Source organism: Falco rusticolus, chromosome 2 (genome assembly GCF_015220075.1).
Source record: "Falco rusticolus isolate bFalRus1 chromosome 2, bFalRus1.pri, whole genome shotgun sequence".
Classification (NCBI taxonomy): domain Eukaryota; kingdom Metazoa; phylum Chordata; class Aves; order Falconiformes; family Falconidae; genus Falco; species Falco rusticolus.
Genome location: NC_051188.1, coordinates 75,282,432 through 75,307,489, shown reverse-complemented (window position 1 = coordinate 75,307,489; position 25,058 = coordinate 75,282,432). Strand labels below are relative to the sequence as shown.

At 38.8% G+C, this 25,058-nt stretch overlaps 1 protein-coding gene across 7 annotated transcripts in view; it reads right to left on the bottom strand.

Annotated features, from left to right (window-relative positions):
* The window catches only part of ITSN1 (intersectin 1), a 142,101-nt gene that overhangs the window by 116,901 nt on the left and 142 nt on the right, over positions 1–25,058 (bottom strand). For 4 of the 7 annotated variants that reach the window (XM_037376398.1, XM_037376402.1, XM_037376401.1 and 1 more), the window contains exon 1: positions 24,705–24,814. The exons of 1 other annotated variant lie outside the window; for it this stretch is intronic. The gene's annotated coding sequence lies outside the window, so the exon portion shown is untranslated. Of the gene's footprint in view, positions 1–24,704; positions 24,824–25,058 lie in introns of those variants that run through there. 2 more of the 7 variants (XM_037376403.1, XM_037376399.1) reach the window with 2 other exon arrangements.

Here is a 25,058-nt window from a genome sequence, read left to right as displayed (position 1 = left end):
ATGAGAATGCTTATTGGCATCAGGATTACCCCTCTGAAGCAGATGAGAATGACAATTCCCATTTCAAAGCTAGGAAAACTGACAGGGAAGTATTCTAATTCATTGTAAAAGTTAACTTGATCCAACTGTAACCTGGAACAGAAATCTAATTCAGTCTGATCATCAACCACAAGAACATATTTTGCACATAGGTATCACAAGCAGCAGAGAAACTAAGTGATAAGGTTGGAAATGAGAAATTAAAGAACTGGAGATCTTCCAGTATCATTATATTCATCCACATAAGAAAAGTTGCCGATGACTACATATTACCAGCAATACTCAAACAGTTCTCAAGCACTATAGTTAAAATATTTTAGGACAGTGCAGGCTATATAATGAAAGGAAAAGTCCTTAAGGAGTTCCCAGTTTAATTGAGTGGAATTAACATCACGAAGAAAGCAAGCAAAGGCTGCAATGATAAGATCATTTTGTTGTATAGTCTAGCTAGCACAATTTGAATGGCTGTTTCTAATCTTGTATACACATGGGCTGTTTTTAATCTTGACAGCATTTCACCCAGTAATTCTAATATTTCAGTCACAGTTCACGCAGTACTTTTTTTAAAGAGATGACTGGCTTTCATTTAAAAAGATTTAACATGATGGAAAATCCACTGCATCACTGAAGTGTTTCTAAAACCCTTACGAAGAAATAAAATAAATACATTGTTTTATTTTCAGTTGAATATTTGTTGATTTCATTCTGAACCACCAGATTGTGTAAAGTATGACTTCTTTTCTTATATTTCAAAACAAAACTTTTAGTACTTTCTTAGCACTCACAACTTTCATTTTTTTTTCTTTTTAGTTGTCTTTACTTACAGAGATGAAGTAGTAAGCTGCTTTCTTTTTTTTGTTTGGTTTTGTTTTGTTAAAAAGCTACATTAACACAAGTTGGCAACTTCTGACGCCTCCCCCTTCAATACAAGTTCTAAAACTAAAAATCTGAAACACAAGCATTACAGAGTTAGGAATGTGCACCACACCTACAAGATAGCCTTAACAGTAACCCACCACTAACTTCAGGGATGGTTCAGTAAGGAGAACAAGTAAATGCATTGTATTGTTGCTAGATATAAAAGCATCAAGTTCCCTTAGACCCCCAAAGTCTATTTTGTTTCGCAAACATGAACTTGAGCACTGATCTCAACTGCCAGTAAGTAATGGTTTATAGTTCTACAGAATGCTAATAGAATCAGATAAAGTAGATTGGTTCTGCTATTTACATTACATAAAACGAAGACAGTCATGCTTTATTTTGGAACTGTTAATCTGGCTGTCTCCATGGATCGCTATGCAATGGCGCTTAGAAGATACACTGCAGAACAAAAGAGAAAAGTGGCCACAGTGTGGAGTCCAGCCTTAGACAAAGGAAAGCAAAGTCTGAGTGCTCTGCAATACCTAAGTGCTAGTTTTATGTTCTTTGTGTATTATTCTTTTATTCTAAGAAGAGCTTGATAGTCACATCACACCTTTAACTTAGCCACCCTTAACTTTTCAACTCTAGCTTGTCAGAGTGTAGACTACAGTTGATCTGAAAGCCCTATGCAGTACTGGATCATTTCTATTTCTCTCCACGTTTTCCCCTCATCAAATTTCTAATCTCTCCAGTTCACATAATACGTAACCTTGTTTCTTCCTTTACAGCCTCGGCAAGAAATAGCCCAACTACAGAATAATATGATTAGGCGCTTTTTTCTTTCCCTTTTTTTTTTCTCCCATATTAACCCTTTCCTTATTCCTACATCAACTATCACAGCACAACTGCTTCCATGCACCCTCGGACCACCTCTTACAGTAAGGTGAACACTGCTATATTGCTTGTAAGTCAAGAAGATAATGTAAATATACTAGAGGGTAGTTGATAAATTTCTTACCTCACTTTCCTACAGATTCTCACTACACAACTCTGCATGAACTCTCCCATGTCTTACCATACTGGTCCAGCACTACTCCAGTGTTCCTGCCTTCTCAATGCATTATTTGAATCTATCCTTGCTACTTACCTCCACTGCAGCTGAAGCCACCCTAACCACAAGGATCCCTTTTCCATACCCCTGCATAAGCTCAGAAGTGATATGGGGCTGGAGACGATGGACTTGTGAGCTGTGTTTTCAGTCACAGGACTGAAAAACCAAAGAAATTGTGGACACAGTTTAGATCTGTGCTCCCCCTTTCTGCACAGGCCAATATAACAGTCTCTAACATCAGACAAATCAGACTCAAAAGACTCATAACCCAGCTGTCTGATGTTCTTAGAGGAATGAGGACAGCCAAAGGAATAGGTCAGAGGCATCAAGTCTTTCCTGGACAGCAGTGACAATCTTCTACTCCAAGATTTCATTACTTGTAGGCCTAACCTAATCCCATGTAGCAATGCTGTGCAAATCCAAATCCACATTCTTGTCTTAACTTGATGGATGACCATTTGAAATGGGAACAAAGAAAAGAGGAAAAGAAAATTATCAGATGTCCTGAGTTCTTTCACTTCACATTCTCCATCTCTACCCCAAAGTAACAGTTATGCTGAATAGAGGATAAGAAGGAAGAAAAAGCCCAGAGTCAGCACAAGTGTAAGTCAAGACAGTTCAGGATCTGTGTGTCCATGCCCTTTCCCCTCCTCCTAGGCAAAGCCATAAGATAAAAACGTCTAGTGGGACAGAGACAGGAGAAAGTTGGCGATATAAGAGAAGGTACAGATGGCTCTGTCCCTTGAACGAATCCAGCATAGGTCAGTTTGTCAGTCATAAGCATCTACTCTTCTGAACTCCTAGACGAAAGGGGATCATCAGTTACACAAATGCAGAGGTAAGGCAAAAGTAGTTTCCTACAGCAGATTCATCAAGCAGATTTTCAAAACAGTGCTTTAATAGGAGGAAGTACTCAGAATCTACCAAGCCTTATCAGCATCTCAGTACTTATGTCAGACAACATCACTATTGACTGAAGTAGCCAACATCTGCTACCCATGTACCTTCTGCTCTGAATTTCTTCAAACCTCTGTCTTCCTAACTCCTCTGCATCACACTAGGAGCACTTTCAGATCCAAGAACAGACATATATTATGACACTTAGACAAGTATTCTTGCCATTCACCTTCATTCTCGTCAAACTTAACACTGTTGTTCAAACACAGGTTGATAGTTGTCATTCTCTGTGGCTTACTCCTCTATTTTCATCTTGTAATTAGTCATATTGATTTCCTCGAGAACATCAATTCAAGAACTTTGATCTCAGGGCAAAACTCTCTGAAGACGACCTCATAAAAATATGTAAGTGTTCCTTGAACCTGCTGTGAACATAAGTGACATCCCTAAGGAATGACTAACTTCCCAGCACTTCACTGAAAGAAAAAAAGACCCCAAAACAATGAAGATTAATGGCAAAGACTCATTTATTTGTTTTGTTTTCAAAAAGAAAAAATAATAATTTCAGAAAGAAATCACTTATCAGTGAATTGCCCAACATCACTGATCAGCATGTTGTGACAGAAGCTTGTTCTTTGAGGCAAGAACAAAACAGGCATTAAAACAAATCCAGAAAATGAGGATGCTTTCCAAACTTTTTTTGGAAGTTACTTTCTTCTTCAACAACAGAGCTTCTGAGGGAAAGTGGTCACATAAATGCTCCACAAAAAAGTTATTCCAGTTGTTGGGGTTAAACTAAGCAAACACTTAACAAAATTGTCAAGATTTAATCATGAGGCTTCTCATATTGAGCTAAAAACATCTTACTGACCTATGAAGTCACCAATGCAGCACACAGCAGGAAATTTTCCGTTCTGTGGGACTAAGACACAGGTACAGTCCTGACCCCAGTGCTGTAAGGTGACTAAATATATTTGTGTAGAATGTAGTGATCTAAGCACTCTATTCACCCGTTACCTGACCCTTTTGATTTCATCACAAGCAAGATATGTAGTAAAAAGTATATAGCTATAAAAATAAGATATATGTAGCACAAGCTTCATATGTATGGGTATCTACCTAGTGCCACATAACTTGGCATCAAACAGTAAGGTTAAACCCTGTTTGTTACAAGGATGAGTTCAAACAGTTATTCAGAGTGCAGGTGCCAGCAGTGGGGGAATGCAGAGGCAGGCCCTCCAGTACTCCAAAGACCCACCACAGGGCACAGCTGAGCCCCTCAGTCAAGATGGTGGCACCTCAGGGAAAGCATGGGTAAGAAAAGGCAAAACGCTGCCTGGCAGTGAGGGCAAAAGCTTGAGGAACAGCCCTGCCAGCACCCACATGAGAGAAGGACGTACTCCAGGTGCCCCAGCAGGGATCCCCTGCAGCCCATGGAGAGACCATGTTGAAGCAGGTATTGCCCTGCAGCTCATGGAAAGCGCAATGGAGCAGATACCCACACTGCAGCCCATGGAGGCCCCCAGGCCAGAGAAGGTTTACCCTGAAGGACTGCAGCCTGTGGAGAGGACCCATGCTGGAGAAGGCAAAAGCATACAGAGGAAGAAGCAGCAGAGAGGCGCTGTTACAGACTGACTACAGCCCCTACTTCCCATCCACCTGTGCTGCTTGGGGCTTGAGGGAGGCAGAAGAGTCAGAAATGAAGAAGTGAAGTTGAGTCTGGGATAAAGGTGATGTTCCAGTTTGTCTTTGTTTCTCACTATCCAAACCTGCTTTAACTGGTGATAAATTGATTTTCCCCAAGTCAAGTCTGTTTTGTCCATGACAGTAACTGTTATGTGATTTCCCTGTCTTTATCACAAGCCATGAGCTTTTTCATCTCATCTTCTCCCCTATCCCATTGAGGAGGGGAGTGAGTGAGCAGCTGAGTGGGCAACTGGTAGCCAGACAAGGTCAATTCATGATAAAATACTAAGTTATTTGAAGAAAACAGTATTCCATCTATAGATGATCCCAACCCCTCAGGAAATATTGGGGATGGCATAGGAAATGTCACAGAATTAGAAAAAGCATGAACAGACAAAACTGTTCTGACTCACAAAATTATTTTTATATAATATAAATATATATAAATAATAAAAGTACATGCAGACTGACTCATACAAAGATTACCAGGTTTTGGCTTCTACCAATTTGGCACACAACAGGCTTTAAGATGACTCCAACAAAGTTCTCTAAAAACAGTAACACAGTGAATGAATTACCAATGCTACATTTTAGTCAAGGAAATTGTGATAAATTGGGTTTAAAAAGAGATTAAAGAAGAGGACACAGTTTCTTTTCTACTTCAAAGAAGAAACATATACAATAAGCAGTACCTGCTCTACAGGACACAATTTAATAATCTTCTTTAGGAGAGCACCTGAAGGCAGGCACTTTTAGCAGAATATTTACAGAACTTCAGTAATAAAGCAATATAAATAATAGTTCCCAGGTGAATATAGAGAACATTTTAGTCTAAAGCAGCTGACATATTGCAAGGAGTTAGTTACTAAAGTTTCATTTCTTTTATGAAGCAGACAGATTCATTTATTTAAAGCTTTACTTGTGCCAAGATCTGAAACTCTTTTCCATGAGTAAGATCACCAGTTCTCAGCTTTACAGAAAACTGAAATATTTCTTTTAAAACCAACCCAATTAAAGCAATGGTACGTAGCTTGACAAAGGAAAAGATACCTTTGAAAAAAAAAATATTCCAAAGATTCACCTAATGTTACCTAAGAATAGTAGTATACCATTTAACACAAATATGCTTCCAGCAGACCATGAAAAGACAAAACAGCACTTTTAAATAGCAGCTTTATTGGAAAGAAATGCAAATGTTGGACCAACAGAAAGTGAAGCTTCCTGTGCTATTTTCCACATAGTGATAAGGACAGACCCTTGGGCATTTGTAAAATTAAGGTACTTCCTTACACTAGAAAGGTTGCTTATCAGATAACAGTGCATATGGAGGATAAAGGATTCTCTTACATTGTCAAGAATGCAAAAGTTGGGTGAAGCTTAAACAAGGAATTAAATGTTAAAGTTCAATTGCTAGAGGTAATGTCTCCTATTTATATGCTTAAGAATATACTACTGAAGTAACAATGGCTTAACTGCATAAGGCAGGGTATATCCCGAAGTAAGGTTCCCTTTTCTGATTCCCCTCCAAAATGCCCAGAAGCAATTTTCACGAAAGAGCAAAACCATTTCAGGTGTGTCCACCAGGCTAGGCAACTGATATATGCAATGGGATAAGGGAAAGAAAAGTGTTTTGCAAGACGAAATAGCAAAAGGTAAATACATACATAAAAATATTAAAAAGCATATTCCAACTTATAAATCCTATTTCTATATTAAACAGAATTATCAATTGACTGCAAGTGCAGTTGAGTGGCACAAAAAAATTGTGTAAGGTCATGTAACAAGTTTCCTTTGCAGATGACAAGTGTGCTTTCTATCAGTTCCACGTAAATCAGCCCCCAGCATCTCAACAATCAGAAAAGTTTCAATCCTTGGCTGGGATAAAAGATTCTTCAAATGTTAAGACACAAGGACAGCAATAATCCTGCTGAATATATTACCAGTGGTAATGATGAGTTCAGAGGCAGCAAAGAAATGAGAAAAACAGACACAGACACACACAGAAAGGCTTTCCGCTAGAGTTGAGGTGCAAGTATTTATCCAACACAGGCTCCTTCAAAGCACACATTCATTGAGGTTAAGGTTTTCCTCACTACAAAAAGTCAGGTAGAAGCAAGAGGTTATTGGAATAGACAGATTTCAGCTTCAGTCATAACAAACAGTGTTGCAAACACTAACCCACAGCAGCACTTTTTAACTGCTGAGCAGTTGAGGAAGCAATGGGATCACTCAAAGTGTCACCAGGTTCCAAGCTACAAACACTGCATTTCTGCCAAGGGTTGGGAATTATTTAAAGCCTATGCAAGAGAGAACCAGGACATGCACATAAAGAACCAACTCCAGGAAAAAAACTAGATACAGAAGACAGGACATTCTTTTAATAAGATACATATATCAAGCAGATAGAAAAGAGGTGCTCATTCTCACTATATAAATATTTCTAGCTAATGAGATGGCTTCTCCGAAGAATGCAGGTTACAGGGGGAGAGCACCATACGCACAAACATCTCTCATGCTTGATCTGCAAAGCAGGCTGCTTTGTTATGGTCCTTCTGTAAACGACCAAAAAAGTCTGTATAATACTAAAAGAGTAATTTTGCTGTAGTGAAATGCTTTAATACCTGTTTCCTGGATAAAAATTCCTTTCCTTAAAGAGGATAAGAACATTAACGTTATTGTTAGTGCTAATGGTTTACTTACTGTAAGTCACAAATCTGCAGCATGGGAAAGTTTATTTACTGTAGCTTACAAATTTCTCCCCTGTGGGTACTTCAGAAGTCATCTGTTTTTCAGTACCTAGTAATCAGTACAATTTGTTATAAGTCACATTATGGTTGTGGGGCTGCCTTCGACTAGGAAAAAAATGCACAATTTTAATACAATGCTCTGATTTTCCAACATAATAGAACTAGAAAACCTTTCAAGTTTGATTCCAGCAGAAAGTGAAGACAGCTATGAAACCAGACCTACCAAACTCCTTACAAATCCTCACATTTTTAAGTTTTTAACATGCTAACTATTAATCAGCACCCAACTACACACATAAGTACAGTTCTGCTGGTATGTAACAATATGAACCTTAATTCACTGAAGTTGCATAGTGGCAGCAGGTTGATTTCTATGAAGAGATACCCTGAACTCTGCATCCTCAAGAGATTTACTTCCTTAGCAAAGGCAGGCACAGAAAAAAGTAAGTGAAGAGATGAAACATACAGAGAGTAATAAAGAAAGGTCACAGAGAGGAGGGCCAACAAAGAATGAAGCAAGACAAGCCTGATAAAAGCGTAGGAAGGACATGATGCTACAGTGGACTTCACGGTTCATCCACCTCAAACACCACTCATCCCCCTCCTCCACCAAACTCCCACAGCTCTTACAGCACTCATGTAGAATCTCACAAAGATTAAGCTTTCCAAGTTTCACACTTCGGAGAAGAGATCAAATATGCTTAGAAGATTATGTTACACCCATCACCCACTGATGACACAAAATTATGATCTGAACACAGAACTTTGTTTCAGGATCTGACTTGCCTAGAGATTAGTGTATTTCTTTTTTGAAAGTAGTCAACAGGATTGCAAGACCCCTTCTTTTTCATCTTCCATCACAATACAAGCCCTGAACAAGATTCTTGTTAGGACACCGATGCTGAACAAGACTCCAGCCATTTTGTTAAATGCATGAACTTTAAATTCCTACAAAAGTCATCAGCACTAAATCTCACCCAGACAGTTTTCTCTTGGTATGTTTGTTGCCATGAACTTACTTTGGTTCAGTGAAAGTTAGCGTCTGTTAAGACAACACCACGATTTGCAGGGCATCAGGCAGAAATGCCACCTCTAATATCAATTTAAACAGTTAACGAGTGAAATCCTGGGACTAAGTCAAGAAATTTGTATCATCCTCACTAAAATTAGAATCCCATGCCTAAAATCTAAGTCTATAAAGAGGAAATAACCACACTAAAAAATGTAATCTGTAGTGTTTGTTACATAATTACAAAGGCTATGAAGCTGTCTACTTTCTCTCAATTTTTAATCTTGTCATCAGTAACACCATAAAAGAAATTACAGAATGTTATTTCCCATGCTTTGTTAACAACTACAGCTCAAGCTCCTGAAAAACTGATTTAACTTGTGCATCTTCAGCATATTATTCTCTCTTATGGTTTCAAGATTGATAATATGAAAGACACACACTGATAGCAACCAATATACTGGTATGTCTCCCAAACAAACAAAAAAAAAAAAACCCACCCAAAAACACTAGTCCTTGAGCTCAACCACAAGACAGCTCCTTCCTTTCTACGCTGATTTCAAGTTCAGGATAAAGCATGCAGCTGAAGCTCAGAAAGATTCTCAAATAAACAGCTCACATAAAATATACGTGTGCACACATGCAGTAAGGTTGAAAAAACATTTTATTATATATAACAGAAGGGACGTTCTACATATGCTACCATGCATACTGGAAATATTTTAGTGAATTAGTTCTCCTGATGCAAAGGGACATTTCTTACTTGCAACAGTTTTAATCTTTCTCAAATTTTAAAAAGTAGATTTAAGAAATTCTTCTGCCTTTTAAAATGGTACGTTTTTTATACTCTGGCTGACCAGTTTTCAAGTCCTGTTTTTAAAATAGGAGTCCTCCCATTTTAAAATGGGACTTTGCATAGAGGATTCTAGTTTTTTCTAGCTGTTTAGGTGACTGTAATCTACTAATCTAATTTGACTAAGCAGTTCTCATAAGTCACTTGGTTTCCAGCCCAGAGAATACAGTATCCATGGCAAACATATGTCATACCTAATCCAGTTATCACTTCTCACAAATTGAAAACAGTACCCTAATAACATTTCTTCTAAAAAATATATTAAGTAACATTAGTTTTTCAAGATTCTCTACTTTTTGGTCATTCAAACAGGCACTTAGTATTCATCTATTCTAAAACAATATTGCTAGGTACCAAAAACAGCTTAGAGAAAGGGGAACCTCTTTGTATTGTAAGAACAGGAACCCACCTCACTAACAGGACCACATCTGCAGGTCGTGAATCAGGTTTACATGTCTGTGTATATATATATACACACACACATATGGGAAGAAATAGCAGAAATCTGTAGTTTAAAATTACAAATGAGATTTATTTTTCATTACAAATACATTAACATACCTTCATGCAAGTATGATAGATATGAAAAGTTTGTAGAATTTATAGCACAGGAGAAACACAAGCTTGCACAGTTTATAGCTCACACTTGCAGTACAAGATTAAAACCTGACAGCTAAAATGATTACAGTCTCCATTCATTCAACCTGCTCCAGAAGCTACAGCAACTTTTAGGGTGCTTTCACTCTTGAATCAGGAATACTTTATTTCTCCATCTGGCTTGTTAAAAATAGGGGCAAGTTTACCTTGAAAACTGAGTCTTATGACTCCAACAGAAGATAGCTTGAGGGCCATTTTCTGCAGCAGAGATATCATCAGAAGAGGCTTGGGGACAGCTGTGAAGGAAGCTTGAAAGAGCAGAGGCTAGCATAATTGGCAGTACATTCAGCAGTAATTTTTCAGCTCACACTGGCTGGCTGCAGTACAGCACAGCATACTCTTATGAGTTGGCAACTAACAAGATTTTAAAAATAAACTTTGGATTCTAAAAATACATTTCTGATTATTTACCTTCTAAGTTAAGACCTGAAAAAGAAAATTGCCAGTATAATGAAGCATCTACTTCACCAATCATTACAGCTAATAAGTTACCTTCTAAAACGGCAAGCAAGATTTTCTTGTAGTCACTTGTCTGTAGGAAAAGTGTAGGCTAAAGGTGTTTTACATTAAAAATTAAGTTGTCAATATTTCAGCTACTCAAAAACCTAATACTAAAGCACTTACAATGAAACCATCAGACAAAAAAAAAAGCGCCTTTCTCAAAAATTCAACAGTCTAGTTTTCTGAAAAATATACATGGCATTTACTGGCACTTGAAATGAAAGGCAAAAGACAAAATGAATTTATTGGAAAGAAGATTTGGTTACCTGCAGGGGAAAGAATCTGAACTTTTGCCTCAATATTAGCTTGTCCCCCTTGGGGAAAGATAAAGGTAGTAATACTCAACTATTATTTGGCATCAGAACAATGAATACATGTCTAATCAAGAACCAGTGGAGGCACTAAATATGCCAAGTATGATATACAGCATTTTCTATTAGGCATGTTCAGTTCCAAAGTTGTAAACAGTCTTAAGAGGTACTGTGAAGCAGTAAATTATAATAAGTGTGGGACACAGCAAGAGTAAGATTGTTAAATTAATTTCCTCTGAAAACCCAGTGACAATAACTAATTTTCCTAAAGCTACAGTACTCTTTTCCATCACTTTTAAAGCTTACAGAGCACCACTAGCATAAATCTGATATGTAAGTCAATTCAACTTTACTTTCTCACATCAATAAGCAATAAAGTACCCATTAGAGATAGGATTACATGAACATGCCTCAGTTCTCATCTGTTTAAATACTGCTGCTGACAGTTCCAGAACCCAAGTACTCAAAGTACTCTTTCAGTGTACAGCTGTTTTAGTGCAACTTCTAAGCAGGAAATCCCAAATTATGCAAGAAAAAATTCCAGTAAAAAAATGCCAGTTCATATGCTTAAAGGAGAAAAAAGCAGCAAGTAATCCTCAATAAAGCCCGCCAGCAAGCATTGCCAAGAGATGCACTGACATTCTAGACTGAACAAGCCATTTACTCACACACTTTTCTTTTTCCTTTATATTTTTAATTCTCCAGCAATGTCCACAAGAACTGTTTCAAGCTACAGGAGTTCTACCATATAGCAACAGTTCATGTTCTTACGTCAAGACCTGCTGAAAAATCTCACTAATTATTTTGACTACTGGTTCTTAAATGCCAAATACATGATGACAATTGAGAGAATAACACAAGTACCTGCAACACACATTTGTCTATGGCTCATTTAATCACTGCTTTTACAGCTGAAAATTGGAATGCTTGAGAAGTAGGGAGAAAGAAAAAAAAACAAAACAAACAAACCAGCACCTCCAGTTCCTTTGAGATGCTAAAAAAAAAAAGAAAGAATTTTGAATTAGGCCCAGCAGAAAAATCAGCATCTTCCAACCCTGCAATCATTACTTTCACCTTTTGAAAAGTTCCTCTTGGTTTAACAGCCCAAAAATGAAGTCTTAACAGAGGCCTCAAGAAATCTGATTGCCAGCAGCCGGTACATTGTCAAAGCATGCAGTGTTAAAATCCCCAAGAGAACTGAAGGTACCAGTTGGAAGAATAAAGTTGAAGTTAAGGCAAAGAAACTGGGTAACAGTGCAAACATTGAAGACTAACAAGAAAATGTAATACCTCAGGACAATGGGTACTATTTACTTGTCAGGAAATACTATGAAGAAACCTACCATCTAACAGCAATGGAAGAGGGAGGAAAACTTTCTTGAAACACAGACTGGTATGTCAGAACTAAAGCTAGAAATGACAGCTAGTGGCTGACATCAGGCTACACAAACAGAGTAGTAAGTTTTCTGTTCCCCTATACTAACATACTTCAAATTTTGGGTAGTCTTCCATGGGTCTTTCCAGGAAATTAATTTCCTTTCTGACAAGAAAGCTATCAGACCACTTCCTGAACTAAAACATTTAGAATACTAAGACAGAACTAAACATACCTGCCTGGCCACACAAACAATATACAGGCATTAGAACCATACACATGGCTTACATCCTTGAGAGAAGGCCATTCTTAAAAAAATTCGAAAGGGATAATAGACGAAGTGCATGAACCACCCTGATCATAGCCTATGTTTCAGGATTATTTATTTCTGAATAATAAAAAAGATTTTATTATATAGGCAAATCCTTAAGATTTCATCTTCTAGAGGACTACATATGGCAATTCAATTGAACCCTGGAAAAGGTTCTCTCTGTAACAGGAGAATTCATCTGCTTTGGAAAACAGCAGTATCAGAGCATCAAGTCCCAGCGACATGCCTAAATCATTTGTGAATTATGCACTATGAAGAAAAAAAGCCAAAACCCAAAAACCCAAAGGGTGGGGGATCCTAGCTGTTCCAAGTGGTATCTAACGGTTGCAAGAGAGATCCAATTTTGTTACTGGTTTAGTGCAAAGTGTTGCAGACCTATAACAGACTCAGTTAAACCTCATTTTTAAATGCTTATGTCTAGCTTGGTGTACCAACTGAACTGATGCACAAAGATACAAGGGGGAAAAAAAATGAGCCATAGCATTAAAATGCTACAGCCTGGCCAAGAATATGAGTAACCTGATACACAGTGCCAGAGGTCACAGCATCCACCAACAGCACTGTTCATGCAAACCATTGAAAAACAGTAATAAAGTAGTCCTACAAAGAGGCACTAAGCCAGCATCATCCCAAGAGAAAGAACACATTTTTTCAGTTACCTTGCCAATAACCTCCGCACTGTATCCAACCCCCTAAACATTAAAATCTGGAAGAGATAATGATTCTATAGCAACCAGCTGCTGAGATATTTTTCAAACAGAATGAACTGAATACAACTGCCAGATACTTTCCCAACAAATTTAACCTGTTCCTAGTGGGAGGAGAAATGTATGTTCACTGCTGTGATTCAAGACACAGTGCAAGTCTGAGGTCATAACAAAACTAGGACAATTTAAAACAAATCAGATAACCAAGAACAGGTAAATAGACACACACACACAAATTGTAGGTATGTAAGTTGCTGTTACCATCACTCTTTAAAAAGCATCTCCTCTGAAGTAGCACTTCTGTGAGACTTTTTTCCACACTGGTTACTCCCATCACCACATGACTATCAGACCAACTTTATTAATACTTCTATGTCCCCTGTAAGAGTCTATTAAGAAATCTTCTGGAGATTCAAAAGTCACATGAACATGTCAGCTCCACAGTGGTAGTTGCGCATATAAGTAATCTGGATTCTGTAAGCTCTCAAAAGAAAGCAGTAATTTGGTTGTGTCTTTGTTTAGATGCAAACACTCCTGCTGTAAGTTTCCTGATGTGCCTATCTATAACAAGGTTCAATCTCCCTAGTGTATGCCTATAAGCACATCAGCTAAAGCATTTTTATTAGCAAAACAAGAATGAGAGACCACGAGAATTCAAAAGCATTGTTTCCCTTATCCCATATACAAGACACAGGAAACGTCTAGGTAATCTGCAAAAATAACTAAGAAAGATCTAGCCTAATATTAAGTTTATATACATTGTCCCAAAGTGCGTATACTCCAGAAGACTTATTTTAGAGGTCTACAAACCAAAAGAAAGGTGGAAGCCACCTAACTAGATAACCTGTCTGTTTCTTTTCATCGCAATAGGGCTTTGTTTCTACCTAAATCTTCATAGAACAAAGTCTTTAATCTTTAATGAGAGACAAAGCCAAGCTAATACAAGATGGAATTATTGGTAATTATATGCATCTGGTTCCATAACATAGTACAGGGATAACAAATGAACTCAGCAGGCAGATACAATACCTTAGTTAAGACAGGATCCCATTTTTCCTCTTTGGCTAATTTTGTTAACCTAGTGTTTTTCCATCTCTCTTTCCCAGCTGTAGAGCATGTCTGCTTACTTCAGAAAAGTACCTGAGGACTACCAGAAAAGCCAAGGGTTTCCTATTGTTCATGGCCTTGTACAGAACTGGAAATTGATGCTACCACCCTAAAAATGAGAATCGAACCAAACTAAGTTTGGAAATCTGCATACTGGTGTACCCTGGCTATTTCTAGCCCTCTGCCCTTTTCTTGCCCTTTATTTTCACTGTCTTTTTAAACCTTTCTAGCTAAAAAGTATCTCAGGTGGAGAGCAATTGCAAGCATTGTTCTCTTTGGAGGATTCAATTAACTGGTTTTGTTGTTGTTGTTTAGTTTATTATTTTTCCCCCTCCCCTTTTTTTTTTTTCCTTTTTGAAGCTGGGAAAGAATAATAAAGCATATAAAAGGAAATGAAATTTCACAATAATTTCAATATGTGGTCTTCCTAGGTTTCATTTCAGAGCACAAAGTTTAGTAAAGTCAACGTTCTTGATTTGTTCTTGCAGGTTTTTGACAGTTTGTGTTGTTTGTTGTTTTTGTTGGTTTTTTTTTTTTTTAAAAAAAAAAAAAAAGACTACATTTCTGTCACTGTTTTGAACTTCCCAAGCAGAATGCCTAATTTTGATTTTGAAGATGACCATTTAAGAGATTCAGCATGACTATATTCCCTACATACACTCCGGAAAGCTATTTTAATCTAGTTGTTGCCCTGCCCCAGCTAGCCTGTACTTTGCTTTTCCTAACTAAACCCAGGTGGTTTAATTCAGGACTGCATCAAGGTAAGCCAAGAAAAGCAGGAACTTGGCATTGCCATAACAAATTCCAGAAACTAGGAATTAAGCAGCTCCAGCAGGGAATCCCCTTTTCCTTGGAGCTACAGTGTAACATTTTCCTGCTTGAAGCATGTAAAGCAGGAAAAAAAAATGCAAAATTATTTCTGAAGCTTCATATGCTTGCTGGTTACAGAAACTGTATCATCTATCAAAACCACCAAAGGAAGAATCCTCCCTCTTATACAAAAGTCCTTAAAATTCCACAACACACAATAGGCAGAAGGTTTATTATTCCGCTATCAATGGAGCCTACCGAGTATCCAGAAACAACTACCAGCTGAAAAGACTACAGTCTTTCAGTCTGCTGAAATTTCAGCTAACATGTCATCCCTGGAATACGTTCAATTCCTCAAGCCAACAACTAGTAAGAGCCAAGATGCAGAAAGGTCACAGCTCCATTTCTCTTATCCTTGCCTCCAAGCAAGTGGTGAGACCAGGAAGGAAAAAAGAAAAATGATTCTACATATTCCTACCCTTTTTAGTCCCACAATTCTCCTTTCCCAGTAAGGACTCCAAGGTCTGTATCAAGAAACAAGCAGGAGCAGAGTGAAACCAGCATAGATCCTACCAGTTTGTCACCTGCCCATAAAATTCTGAAATCTCATATTGAAACCTAAAGTTTTATGCTGTAGTTTGACAAAGAAGCAAGCAACAACGTAAACAATGGTGCCTAAATACCCAGAGATACCATAACACATCAAAATTAGTCTTTGCTGTCCAAAGACCTTACCCAAATTAAGAGTTAGACTCCATAGGATCATGTGATGTTCAAATCGGAAAGGCTTGCCTTCTTTCTTTTGAAGAAAGGCCTTTCAAGTATTTTCAAACTTTTCTATTTTTCTCCCACAACACCAGTAGCTCTAATCTGGGGGCATTAAGATGTTCTGATACTAAAACAGCTAGTCTCAGATGCACACACCCCCAAAAAAATACTATGCTGCTTTTGTTAAACCAATATTCCTTTATTTCTTTCTTACTCACACAGCATGTCAAATACTACCACTTGGTTCTGGACAACAGGCTTCCAATGCAAATTTAGGTTTCAAATTCCATTTAACTGCCCGTACAAATGCTATCACTAACTAGTCCACAGTCTTCACCAGGATCTTCCCAATAACATCACATGAAAAGTCTTAGGTAACACAAAGAAATTAAAATAAAACTTTGCCAGATTTCCTAAGAGAGAGGAAGAATAGTAATGGGCACCAAACCATCAAGATCTTACATAAGTCTGTAGAACACATCCGGTAAGTTTGGAGAGGCTTTGGTTGTGGGTTTTTTAGTTAGAAGACAGTTTTACTTAGGGACATTTCTGGGTTATTATGTAAATACTGATGGGTTTGTTTGTAAGTTCTAAAATAACAGCAGGTTAAACCATTCAGGTTAAACTCACCCAACTAGTTAATACAAATAAGCTAATTTTTTAAAAGTCATACAATAGCATGTCAGCAGTTCAGAATAGCATTGAGTACTTGACTCAAAAGGATGCATCTTCTTTGCTCCTTCCAAAAAAAAAAAAACCAACCACAAACCAAAATTATTTTGTTTGCATCATCTATAGAGAACACACATTTTAAGCAATCCCTTCAGATTTAGATGTTGAGTTTAAATAGTAGCACCAAATGTACGTTTGCAACACATTTAAGGAATCAATCCATTGCTGCATTTGACATGTTAAAATCAGCACTGTATCTGGAGTATTTCATATTTGTTTCACAATAGTGGATTCCAGTTATTGTGCAGAGCTATGGGACTTAACAGTTCATCTATAACTTCTGATTTTGCAAAAATGATGACTAATTAATCAAAAAAGCATGGAACTGTTAAAATGAAAATTCTATACAAGCCTCAACAACATTCAGATTAATCTGATAAGAACTTGATAATGAAGCATGTTCTGAGCAGGGATAACACCCTCAGCAGCTTCCTATCAGCAAGCCTGGTTCAGAGACCATAATGGCCCAATAGTGGGAGGAACCCACTATTAGAGTGGGAGGATACAACTATTTTAGTTCCACATCAACTAAAGATCTCTTCAGAAGAAGTCCAATATCAGCCTCTTTGTACAACTAATGCCATCTGAAGGACTCTTGGCAAACAGGAATTTTGAACATTAAGACAGACATACTGATAAGCCAATGTCTCCTGACCTCAGCCAGTTAGAGCTTATCAGTAATGCCAATGTTACAGCTAGGCAAGTGCTACACCACACAAAAAAATGAAATGCATTTGCCTTTTTCCTCTGGCCACTCAGCACAGTTTGGCAATATTTCCTTGAAGCAGTATCACTTTTCAGCAGACATGATCTACAAGACAAACTTAATTTCTATCATATTTCTTAAAATTAGCATATTATGTTCAACAGTAGGTTGGTATTTGTTCTTTTACAAGCTTATTAGATTGCTTACTATTTTAACACTTCTATGTTTTGACGTCTTCCTCTGACTTTAGAGTTTTACAAACCAGAATTAAAAAGAGACAACTATAAGGAATAGTTGGAAAAGAATGGGGGAGAACCTTGTTACGTGTCTGGTTTTTAAAGTTAGTATTTGCCCAAACACCTACAGCAACTGAAATCCACACAACTTCATTGTACCAAAAAAGTCTTCCTTCTCATTGTTTATTATGCTATTCTGCAATTTGAGCATACACTGAAGAACAGAGGTATTAAAATGGAATGCTGCTTTGTGAGAAAATTTTAAAAGTATTTCAGGCAGCTCTACAAACTCTTTCCAGTAGTTTATTTTACAGTCTTTCCTTGCTGGGATTGGTTCTTACAAACATCAATGGAACAAAATCAATTAATATCAAAAAACAAAGCTTAAGTAGGAAAGAACACCTGCCACCCTTCAGATACTACTGACATATATAGGCCCATTAAAGTGAAAAAAACCAACCCAGATATAAGAGAGAAAAAAGAAGAAAAAAAGAATAGATAAGAAGAATGTTGACTGGTGAAAGCAAGGAGCTAGGAAAGCAAACATCGCAGCAGCACAGGTATAGCAGGTGCACAGAAGGACCAGACCAGAGAACTGTTACCTAAAAAAAACCAATTACACTGGATGCCCATGCAAAAACAAATAAAAACCCCAAATTTGAATATCACAGGAGTCTACCTGTCTGCCTGAGAAAACCAGAGCGCCAAGTTTATCCAACTGGGACTCACACGTGATTCAAAGAAAAAAAAAGTCAGTATTTTGTTCAAGAAATCAAACTATTACGCCATCCCCTTTGGTAATGGCCAAACTACTGACATTTTATTACAAAACAGAACTCTGAAGTTGTCAGCTTTCGTTTATGATTCTCTGTAAGAAAGAAAGAAATCTTACTTCCCAAAAATATCCTGAAGATTTATGGAAGCTATTAGAACCTTAGACTGGGTAATTGAGCTTCTGTCAATCTCCTCACCACAAACACAGGAATCCATCTGTACACAGCTGAAGGCCGCATGCTTGCAGGGAACTCTTCACAGGTGCATCTATATATTGCAACAGATTCTCTTCAACTGCCAGCTTTGTATGAGCACAAGCTCATGTTCATACAGAATAGCTTGCAGGATGAGGGCTTAACAATGTGAAGCTAATATCTAAATATTGTGTAACATAACTGCAACTAGGATCTGTTCAGCCTTTCTCATCTTTGGCTGCAAGACTGGCAGAAAAGATAACACTGAAGTTTTGACCAATCCTGCCATGACCTATCAAAAAACTTACTTTAAAAAACTTACAATATTATACCTCACAGTTTACAGGGCAGTCCATATTCCTGTGCTTGTGAATTTGAAATTGTAATACATAGCTAGGAAACATGAAAATATATTTTTACAGTTACTAATAAGAGACTTTTTTTATTTAAACACCTCAAAACACTAAATTAGCTCAATCGTATCTTCAGTTTTCAGATCAAGCATATGAACAGCTAACATACAAGCACTAAGTTTCCAAAACCCAACTATAAGTGTTAAGTTATACCATAATATGAAGACAGCCATCACTGATAAGCATCCAAGTGTCCTTGTATAAATTCACCTTGACCTTTGAAAGTTAAGCATTCAGCTGACTTTACACAGTTTCTTCAGCTAAATGGGCATCCAAGACTGTTCTATTCTGTATGGACATACAGTTGAATTACCTTCATAGCAGTCAATACTGAATTTCTCCTTTACAGTTCAACTGACAGGGCAACTAACAAAAAGTTAATGTATACTTCCCAGGATAAGCATTATTTAGAAAACAATAGATACCTTTGTTTCTTTTAGCCCCAAGATGGGTGGTTGCTCTTTCTTAAACTTACAACTAGACATAATTTTATTATTTTTCTCATATACTGTTTCTAGGTATTCACTGACAGACTTAAAAGTACTATCAGAAATTAATAAAAGTTCTTTTTTCTCCAATGCAACTCTAACATGGGTACCTTTGGATCTTAGCAGGCTTTCAGAATCACAGAAGGAATGCAACAATTCAATTAGCATATCTGCTACCATTGACAAACCTTTGTAACATGTTGTAAAACTGTAACTGATTTACAGGTTTTGATACATTTAATGTATCATTTAAGACTTAGCATGCGGTCTTTACCTCAAAATCTTAACAAGGTTCTACACATGGTTTTGCCCTTGCTTTGTGATCAGAGACAAGGAAAACTGCCTGCCGATAAGCTATTACAGTGGTGGTCCTCAAATCCTAATAAAACTATCAGCACAGAAACTCTGGCTGTCAGATTTGAGAAACTGGAAAACTGTTTTCTATGTTACTTGCCACTCAGTATCTTCAGTAAGTGCTCACAAATACAGCTTTAATTTTAATGCAGAGATGTTTATTTTAGTCCTTTAAGTCTTAAAAATTATGTTGAAGTTATCTGTGGGTAGTTAATACAGTGAAGGTAATTTTGTTATGCCTAACACACTGTTGAGTAAAAACTTAAATAAAACTAAATCACAACACTAAACAGTCAGAAATTGACTGCTTCATCCTCTAAAAAGTGTAGGACCAGAACAAAAAGATAAAAACTGTGGTTAACTATCAAGTATGTTGGGAAATCCAGACTACCTGGTCACAGCACATGCGATTCCAGCTGTAAGTTTCTACTATGAAGTATATATTCCATCAAAAACTTGACTTCCCACTGTTTTATTCTCAGTTGTAAAATGTGGGAATTACTTTTGTAATCTTTAGAATCATCTTTAGAAAGTATGGCTAAAAGATAAGCAGACCAGTAAACTGGTCCAAAGATACTATTTTAGATTTATTGTGTGTGGTTTGAGTTAGAAATATTCTAAATGCTGTAAACAAGTCCTCACATATACCTCAAGGTCACGGGCCATGGGTATATTTAATTGTTGTAAATATTATTTACAGTTAAGTATGGAAGTACAGAAAGCAATGTACTACACAAAGGAGTTTCGCTATGAGTCCTCCAAAGAAGTCCCAATCGCTTCGGGTGGCTCACCAGGAACCCCCTCTCAGAAACCATGTATTTAAACCCACGTGTTATGTGCATTTTGGAAGTATATTAACAACTATTACTACAAACCGTGCATTTATGTGAAGCAATGTAAAATGTATCTTGAAATGATGCGAAGATAAACCACTGTCCAGTCACTTACAGTAGATCAGTCATCCTCAGGTCTAGATCCTTAAAAGATATTTAGGTAAAGAAACCCCATGGAAATTAGGATCTACCCATCAAAATGCAAAGGAAAACCTGAACTCTTGAGACAACAGGTCTTCACTGAAATTATTTTAATAATTTAATAATTAAATATTTTAATAGTATTACTAGGGCTTGCTATAATATTAGCACTGGTATATTTATCTATAATACTAGAACATACCATCAAGCCCATGATTTTCAAGGATTGCCATCACGCAAAAACTTAACTCTTGGAAGTTCGTAATATTTAGACTTCAACTGTCAAAACTGTGGTTACCACAGATATCCTGTGGGCACAACCAACTATGTGAGACAGAATGGGGGGAGATCGAGAACTGCTGCGAAAGATAAATATACAGCAGAGATTTAGGTTTCAGGAAATGAATTGTATTTCAAAACTCTAGACACGCATTTTACAAACACAACACTTGTGAAAAGCTGACCCTACAGAGAAAAGGAAAGATGACCCCTGAAGCAATCCTAGCATTAAGCCAATTACCTTAGAAACAGCGCATGAAAAAGATAATATCCAACATATGTAAATTAATACATTTAATAAGAGAAAACCAAACCAAGTATGTACTACGTCATTTAGTTTTTCTGCGTTTTGACTGATTGCACTGAAGGGAGTGTTGTAAAAATGCATCTTTTGCATCAGAAATTTAAAAAAACCCAAAACTTTCTTCCTGGGGAAGACAGAGGATACCTCTCTTGACTTCTCCCCACACAAAATTATTTAATGTCCTTACATTTTCTATTAATCCTCTGAAACTGAAGTAGACAAATTCCAGTTTCAGTTGTAGAAAAGCATTAAAGATAAGTAATTAGAAACTAACCTCTCCTATACAAATGATGCATGGACTATCAAGAACTTGACCACCTCTATCGCTTGCTCACATACAGTGCTAGGGATTTGTTCTAGACACGTGGATTAACTAGACATCTAAACGTACACTCCAAAACTATACAATTTTTGTTTTGTTGTATGAAGGATTGGCAAATACAGTTATGAATACTGCAATCTGCAATTAAAATACCAAGACATACCTACAACAAAATGACACCCAAAAATAATCAGTGGAACCCGTTACATTTTTTTTTCAATTTTAGAAAGTGTACTCTTAAAGACAGGGTAAATACTTTTGCCATATATCATACAGAAATGTTAGCACCTCACAGTAAGGTTTTGTGTTCACAAGTAATCTATCATTAGATCTCAGACTGGACCAAATTTCTAATTGTCTACCACACCACCCAATTTCATGCTATGCAAGTAAAAACAAAACCAACTTACTGTGTAGGGGGCATTTCAAGTTCAGCAGCTGTATTAAATACAATAGCAACAAGCATTCAAAGTTTCTAGCAGATAACAGTAGCAGAAGCAATCTTTGTTTATTTTTACAGTAAAAAATAAAAATAAAGATCTGACCTCTTTGGCTCCATGCTTGTTAACTACCGAGCCATCCCCACCTGAAACATGTACTACATACAAATCAGTCTGGCTATGTTTTATTCTACTCTATTACTAAAGACAGTACAAAGAAATGTTCATAGCTGGTAACTCCCCATGACCACCTTCTCCCCACTCCTCAAGCCATTGTTCACATTTTCCTTAACTTTTTTATTTTCCCTTTTATTCTACAAATAGCTTATATTCCTATTTTCCCTGGTGCTATCGTACTGAAAACTAAAATTACAATCCATGATTACAGTATAAAGATGGACCTGAAAAGGCTATACAACATCATAATTTAGAATTATTTAATTGCTAGATTCACATTCTTTCCTGAATCCAAATCTATCCTAATTGCATGATTAGAGGTATTAAGGAAAGGGCACATAGACTTTCCACCAAACAGCTAACAGCAGCAAGAAACAGAGCAGGCACTTCAGGTCATTAGCTTATTTTGAGATACCAATTCTTATTTTGCTCTAAGTAGTTATTTCACTGAACCAGGATATGAACGAAAATTATCAAGAAAACACAGCTACCCTGAAAAGGATCTTATCTGGAACGAAAGACAGAAGGATATTATAGAGAGAACACCAGAACTCGAAGAATTAAGCATGGTTTGTCAAGCAGCAAGTGCAAAGAGAAGCCTGCTCAGCTCAAATGAAGTTCGAGCTTAATACACTGAAGAAACTGTTCAGAAACAGTTCATCTGTACGAAACATGACCCCTGTAAAGCTGCCAAAATCACTGAGAGCATACAAGTACTAATCACGCAAGCTAAAATGGCTCAAGCTGCTTTGACTTACATGTACGCCTAATGCCTAGATGACTACATATCCTAAATTATAAGTTAACAAAAAGAATGCATCTGTTTTCTTTACCTGTACTTCTGTATGTAATCAATACACCTCATCATCATCCACAAGGAAGTACACCCCCTACTCCTGTACTTGGAAATCTGAATACAGCTGACATACAAGACTCCTCCTTCCATACCTCACTCGCTCAAGCAGGGCTTTGGAGATGCAATGTGAGCATTTTAAACAGACATAATTCAGTAATCAATTAATTGGTATGTTATCAAGTGTACTGTATAAAAATATCACCAGGTTGTATTCATTGAGGGAAGTTACTGGTTACTAGAACAAAAAGGCAAAAGAAAGAAAGGTTGTCAAAGACAGCATGAAGTAACACTGCAGTCTACACTCTCCAGAGTCATCAGTATCTAAAATATAATTTTGCTTTTTGATTTAGGAAAAAAATAACTGACTTCAAATATTTTGTTAAAATACATAGGTTATTACCTTAAATAATTACTGCCATACAAGCTCAAAACAAAAAGCATACTTTAGAACTGGGCGGTGGGAAGGGGTGGAGGAAAACAGTGTTTCTTGCTTTACTGAGTACCACACCATCACATCGGGAATGCTAGTTATTTTCCTAACAAAAATTATTTACTAACAATATCCTTTAATGTACTATGCAAGTGCTTTCCCTATCATGACATCCATGCCCCACAGAAAGGTAGAGCTGACAGAAAATACTGTTTTCTAAAAGCAAAACCCACATTTTTTTCAAAATAATGAAGCAGCTGGATCGAACCAGAACAAAAGATGTCCACAGGAAATATTATCCACAAAGTTGTCTGCTAATCCGAGGCAAACAGAAACGAAGGGACAAAAAACTGACCATATACCGGTTTCCTTTCCCTGACGCCCTGACAACATTCCCTCGTTCAATTGGTCGTGTGCCCTTTCCAAGCCGTCAGGGATAGCATTCCTACTTCCCTTCGCACTAGGGCGGACCGTACGCGTCGAAGGGGCAGGGAGCACAGAGGACGGAGGCGGCAGGAATAATCGTTATTTAACACAGTAAAGAGAAACCCGCTACCCGCAGCCGCACAACCCACCCCCTGCATTCCACGTCCGAGATCCCCCGGAGGACACGGGCGGCCGGGACACGGCTCCCCCCGGGAGCGATGGCTGTCTTGTGACGGCGGGGGCTGTGCCATCGCCGAGCCAGCGCACACGAAGCGGGGCGCTCCCCCCGCCGCATTGCCCCGCTTTCCTCTACCCACAAAACCGTAGCTGCGAAAACGGCATCGGCCAAAACCACCCTGGTGAGGTGCCAATAAACATTAAAAAGAATAATAGTGTAAAAAAAGCCCAGCCCGAGGAAGGCAAGCAGCGGCGCCCGCCCCGGCGCGCAGCAGCCGGCGTGCACACACAGCCGGCCGGGGCCGGACCCGCACAGGGGGCGCATCCCGTGGGCGCCCGCCTCACGGCTCCGCGCCCACCCCCGGGCCGCCCACACCGGCGACGACCACGGCTGCTGGGGCAGACGAGGATGAGCCGGGCGCCTCGCTCCGTGCTGGGCACCCGGCGCCTGTCAGCGGGCCCGGGTACCGGGACACGCCCGGCCCCCGGTACCGCGCGGAGGCGGGGGGCGGCCGAGGGAGCGCGGGGCAGAGGCGCCGCCGCTCCACCGCAGATGCCCGCCGGGCGCCGCTGGCCTGGGGTGAACCGTCGCCCCTCCCAGTGAGGGTCCCCCGCCTCCCTCCCGCCCGCTCCCGCCGCCGGCGGGCTGTACCTCATATCTGCGCGGGCCGGGGGGCCCTACTCACACCCATGGCGACGGCGGCGGGGATGGAGGAGCCGGAGCGGCGTCCGCCACCGCCTCCCCCAGACGCACCATCCCCTCCCGCTGCCTCCTCAGCCACCGTCTGGCGGGCGGCGGGGGGGGAGGAGCCCTGGCTCGCGCTTGCCCTCACAGCCGCCGTACTGACGCGCGCGGCCGCGGCCCCCCTCCCGCCCCCCGCGCGACGGGCAGACGTGTGCCGCCAATCAGAGGCCAGGAGCGCCGCAGAGACCCGGCCTCCCCCGGCCAGCCCGGGCGCCGCCGAGCCCGCTCTCGCACCGAGGCGGTCAGCGCGCACGGAGCGGG